This window comes from Elephantulus edwardii, unplaced genomic scaffold (assembly GCF_000299155.1).
Source record: "Elephantulus edwardii isolate Elephantulus edwardi_28Jun2011 unplaced genomic scaffold, EleEdw1.0 scaffold00192, whole genome shotgun sequence".
Classification (NCBI taxonomy): Eukaryota; Metazoa; Chordata; class Mammalia; order Macroscelidea; family Macroscelididae; genus Elephantulus; species Elephantulus edwardii.
This window is the reverse complement of record NW_006399942.1, coordinates 4,179,760-4,185,275: the sequence shown is the minus strand read 5'-3', so window position 1 is coordinate 4,185,275 and position 5,516 is coordinate 4,179,760.

The window sequence follows — 5,516 nt, the reverse complement described above, 5'->3', positions numbered from 1 at the left end:
CTTTCTTGATTTTGAACCATCCAGTGTCTCCCTGCTCTGTTCTGACTACTGCCTCTTGGTCCAAGTATAGGTTTCACATTAGCACAATCAAATGTTTATTAAAATTAATAAAATAAAAATGTTAAGAAATCTGCGGGAAAGTCAGCTGTGAAGTGGTTCAGACTCAATGGCACAAAACAGAACGGAACAGAACACATTGTTGTTATGTGCCATCATGTTGACTCTGACTCACAGTGGCTCTATGTACAACAGCTCTGAACCCTGCTTTATATCTTTTAACTTTTAAAAAATATTTGTTCGTTATTGTTTTTTCATTGTTGCAAGTTTTCTGTCCCTCTTTCCTCACCATTTCCCAGCCTACTCCACAACACCCCTTGTTCCAGATTGCTGTCATACATATAATGCCTACTCATGTATTCCTTTTGGATAGTTCTTCCCCACATCTTTTCTGATGCAATGTTTATTATGTGTCCATTCTTTTCCCTTTCTCTCTCCAACCCTTACCCCTATCTGTCCTATTCTATAGCAATGGTGTTAGGCAATATTGGGTGTTTTGTGACTGAGAGATTTCACTCAGCATAATGTCCTCAATTCTCCCCCATGTTGTGTAATGTTTTATGAGCTCACTCTTTTTCAATGCTGTGTAATATTCCAATGTATGAATGTACCATAGTTTTTCTATCCATTCATTTGTTGATAAGCATTTGAGTTGCTTCCCCCTCTTCTCTATTGTAAATAATGCTGCAATGAACATGGGTGTGCATACATCTCTTTGAGTTGTGGTTCCGGTTTCTTTAGACTATATTCCCAGTAGTGGAATTACTAAATTAAATGGTATTTCTAGTTCCAATTTTGAAAAAGCTCTGGACTGCTTTCCATAGTGGCTCTATCATTTTATATTCCCACCAGCAGTGAATAAGGATTTCAATCTCTCCACAACATCGCCAGCATTTGTTGTTTGCTGCCCTGCTGAACTTTGCTATTGGTGATATTGGTGATTGTGATATAGGTGTAATTTTGTTGTTGTTTTCCAGAAACAAATTGCTGTCCTTTTTTACTTCTTCAGTGTTTTTATAGTACAGTCAAGTTTTCCAAAGTCCTCGTTATTTCATTAATTCTACAGAGCACTCTTTTCTAAGTTCCCTCCCAAGGCTTCCTTCTTCAGCTTTGATCGGACCTGACACATACCTCTTAAGTTGGAACTTTACTATTCAAGTTTCTTGAGTGAATTATTTTCTTTGAACTTGACTTTTACATCTCGGGTTAAACCCCTAGTGACATATATTCTTGAGTCACTTGTTATTAACAGGAGTGGAAGACAAACTAACAGGAATCAGATTGGATACATTGGTGGAAAGAATTTTGGAGAATATTGTGGTGTGCTATGTGCCATCGAGTTGATTATAACTCATAGCAACCCTATGCCCAGTCTAAACCCTGCTTTATCCTGAGACAATATGTCTTTGGCACATCTACTCTCATTACCCCAGTTACTGTGTCAGAACATCTGATCCGGAGTCTTTCTCTTCTGCCCTGTCCCTCCACCCTTCCAAACATGATGTCTTTCTTCAAGACCTGGTCCCTGCTGGTCACATACCCAAAGTATTCGAGACAGTACTTCACAATCTTTGCCTCCAAGGAGCAGATTGGTTTTACCCTCTTGAGAACATATCTGTTCGTTCTCTTGACAGTCCATAATATGTTCAATCCTCTTCTCCAGCACCACAACTCAAAGGCATCAATTCTCCTTTTGTCATCTTTGGAAATTGTCCAGCTTTTTGATGCACAGTAAGTGAGATGGCCATGGCCTGGATCAGATACATCTTAGTTTCTAGACTGACATCCTTGCTCTCTGGGGGGCTGTGTGTGTGTGGGGGTGTCCCTGACAGCAGATTGTCCCAATGCAATTCACCTTTTGATTTCTTGACTGCTGGTGCCAAGTATGTTGATTGTGGACAAAAGCAAGCTGAAATTGTTAACAATTTCAATCTCTTCTTCACATATTATCATGCTGCCAGTTGGTGCAGTGGTGAGAATCTTTGTTTTCTTAATGCTGACCTTCAGTCTATATTACAGACTACAGTCCCTTACTGTCTGCAGTAACTGTGTCAGGCCCTCCTCAGTTTCAGCAATTTTCAACAGGCAAGGTGATATCATCTACATAAAACAGGCTATTGATGGAGAAGCTCAATATCAGCTTTGAAAGCCAGTCTAGATACTGACTGTGGAATAGACCATCAACTACTCTTGTGCAAGTTCAAATTGAAGCTAAAGAAAATTAAAAATTCATAGAAACCAAAATACAATTTTAAGTCACTTGAATTTAACAACCCTCTCAAGAACAGGTTTGAGGCATTTAACACTAATAAATGAAGAGCACATGAGCTGTGGGACAATATCAAGGACAATATTCATGAAGAAAGCAAGAGGTCATTGCAAAGCTAGAGGAGGAAGAAAAGATATTGCATTACTATGCTGAGATGCCAAAGCAAAGGGAAGGAATGACTAAGAGAGTTGAAAGAGCAACTTGTGAAGACAAATGAAAGTATTATAACAAAATATTATAACAAAAACATGCAAAGAGCTGGAGTCAGAAAATCAAGAGGAAATAATTTACTTGGTCTTTCTCAAGTGGAGAGAACTAAAGAACAAATTTAAGGCTCAAGTTGCAATACTGAAAAATGTTATGGGCAAAATCTTGACTAATTCAGAATGCATCAAAAGAAGATAAGGAATTCACATGGTCACAAAAAATCATTGTACCAAAAATAACTCTACCAAAAAGAATTTGCTGACACAGAACCATTTCAGGAAGTAGCATATGATCAAGATCCAATGGTAATTGGTAAAGAAAAACTAATTGATAAAGGAAGAAGTTAAAGCTGTTCTAAGGGAACTGGGGAAAAAAAATAAGGTCACAGGAATTAATGGAATACAGATCGACATTTTAACAGAGAGATGCAGCCCTGGACGTGCTCCTCAGAGTGTGCCAATAAATCTGGAGGACACATACTTGGTCAACTGGTTGGAACAGATCCATATTTATCCCCATTTCCCAAAAGGGTAACCCAACGCAATGTGAAAATTATTAAATAATAATATCAATATGACCTGCAAGCAAAGTATTGCTAAAAGTTATAAAAACAATGGCTAGAATAGTACAAATCACTCCCCTTCTTCTAAAATAAATTATTAACTTACTCATTTGATTCTCCATTTTTCTAACATTTCCCAACACTCTATTTTCCCTATACTTGTATTTTAGCATCTTCAAGGTGGTTTTTGTTTGGTTGGGGTTTTTTTGTTGTTATTGTTGTTGGGTTTTTTTGGGGGGGTTTCAGCATCTGCAAGTTTTTATTGCACTCCATTGGCCTAGTCTGCGAACACTTGCACTGCTAATTCTAAGATCATGCTTCTCTGGTTGTTCAAATCCACCAACAGCTATATGGAAGAAAGATGGACAACCACCTCCTTCATGGTTTTCAGCATCAGAAACCCACTAGAGGTCAGTTCTGTCTCAAAGGCAATGAGAAACTGCATCTACATATCGTTCTTTGCCATTTTAAGTTGCTTGAAGTTATGAATCATGCTGGGTTTTTATACATCAGCAATGAGCCTATGCAATGTTTATAAGGGAATGAACATGGAATATAGTATATTTTGATGGCTTCAAGCCATTATTCTGAACGTTAGTTGAAGTACATTTTTTTATCTTTCAACTTTTAATATTTTATACTAATTTGCAGACAAAATTTGTATACATTATGTAACCATTCATGTGCATTGCTTTTCAAACAATCCTTCATTCACATTGTGATTGATCACTCATATACTTCGTGATTTATAAAACTAATGACCATTGATTTATGCCTACTTACCTCATCTTTTCAGGTCCCATTATGCCATTCCTAATTCATTCTCTCTCTCTCTCTCTCTCTCTCTCTCACACACACACACACACACACACGCACTCCATGAACCAAAATCTGTTGTTATCTTCATTATTCTTTCCCCTTCTCAGCCCTCTGCTCCTCTATTAACCTTCTCTCTTTCCCCTTTTGCACTTTTTACACACATCTTACTCGTTATCCTGTTCTATTATTTAGGACTAGCAGTCAGCAGTTCAGGAGATGTATGCATAGGAAAAGTCTATGGTCAAGGACCTCTCCAAATTATTGAGGAGTAATGATGTCAGGTTGAGGACTAAGGTGTGCCTGGTGCAGGTCATAGTTTTTTTTCAGTTACTTCGTAGGTATCTGAGAGCTGGACAATGACTAAGAATGACAGAAGACTTGATGTCTTTGAACTGTGGTATTGGAAAAGAGTACTAAAGATCCCATGGACTGTCAAAAGATCAAATAGGCAGGGGGAGAGGGGATTAATCATAGGGTTGTACAACTTGATGGGTAGAGGGAAGGGAAATTGGAAGAATCTGGTCTGGAAAACAATTTTATAAATAAACTAGTATAATAAAAATGTTTGTAAAAAACCTCACAAATAGGTATGTCTTGGTGAAGGCGCAAGCAGAGTGCTCTTTGGAGGCAGAGATGATGACATGTTGTTGTTGCTGAGTATCATCAAGTCAGAACCATAGTTGACCCCCAGTGGGTTTTCAGAGGCAGTTAATCGCACAGGAGGGGATTGCCTATATGCCTTGGAGCAGGACTTCTTGCTTGGGAAGGTGGAAGGACAGTGAAGGAGAAGACTTTCAACCAAGTGATTGACACAATGACTACAGCAATGGGTTTGAGGGTGTCAGATAGTGAAGATGGCACAGGATGGAACAGGATTCAGATTTGTTGTTCACAGGGTCACTGACTCATAATTGACAGCATATAACAGTTAATTACCCTTTTGTTTTTACAATAATGGCTTTATACAGTATTTGTCCTGATGAGACTGAATGAGTTCACTCAGCAGAATGTTTTCTCAACTCTCCCATGTTACATAGTATTTTATAAAATTATTGCTCCTTAGTCTTGTTATTATGTGCCATCTAGTCGCCTGCGACTCATAGCAACCCTATGTACAACAGCCCTAAACCCTGCTCTATCCTGTACCAATCTTATTGTCCCTGAAACACTTACCCCCATTACCCCAGTCACTGAATCAATCTATGTCATGTAGGGTCTTCCCCTCTTGTGCTCCCTCCACTGCCCCAACCATGAAGTCCCTCTCCAAAGGCACCTGGCCCCTCCTTGTAACATTGTCTAAAGTATGTCAGATGAAGCTTCAGAATCCTAGCCTCCAAGGAGAAGCCTGGATTCACTCTCTCTAGGATGAACTTGTTTGTTCTCTTAGCAGTCCATGATATATTCAATACTGTTCTCCAGCACCACAGCTCAAAGACATCAATTCTCCTTCTATTATCCCTAGTCATTGTCCAGCTTTCTGACACATAGCAAGCAATTGCAAAAACTATTGCCTAAATCAGGGCACCTTTACTCTCCAGAGTGACATCGTTGCTTTTCAGTACTTTGGAGAGGTCTCTGACAGCCGACTTTCACAATGCAATT